Genomic DNA, 565 nt, shown 5'->3' with positions numbered 1-565 from the left:
AAGTAGGATCTTTTACTATTGTATTGATATATCGGGGGTAGCTATCTTCATTTTATGCTATCTTAGATCATTGGGAGGCTGGCCATTCGGCCATGCCTAGACCTCATGCTTATGTATTTTCAACGGTGGAACTTCTACACACCATAGATTAAGGTGTGGAGCTCTGTTGTACCTCGAGTATTAATGCAATTACTATTGTTCTTCTATTCAATTCCGCTTGTTCTTGTTCTAAGATATCACTTGTTCTTCAACTTAATGAATGTGATGATCCGTGACACTCATCATCATTCTCACCCATGAACAAGGTGACTGACAACCACCTCCGTTCTACAAGCAACCAAGGCTCTAGTGAATATCTCTTGGATTCTTTAACCGGAATCTTCGTGGTATAGGCAAGAACTGATGGCGGCATTCAAGAGAATCCGGAAGGTCTAACCTTGTATGTGGTATTCTGAGTAGGATTCAATGATTGAATGACTGTGATGTGCTTCAAACTCCTAGCAGGCGGGGCGTTAGTGACAGACGCAAAAGAATCACTGGATTCTATTCCGGCCTGATCGAGAAC

This window comes from Arachis duranensis, chromosome 10 (assembly GCF_000817695.3).
Source record: "Arachis duranensis cultivar V14167 chromosome 10, aradu.V14167.gnm2.J7QH, whole genome shotgun sequence".
In the NCBI taxonomy this organism is placed as follows: Eukaryota; Viridiplantae; Streptophyta; class Magnoliopsida; order Fabales; family Fabaceae; genus Arachis; species Arachis duranensis.
This window is presented reverse-complemented; position numbering follows the sequence as displayed.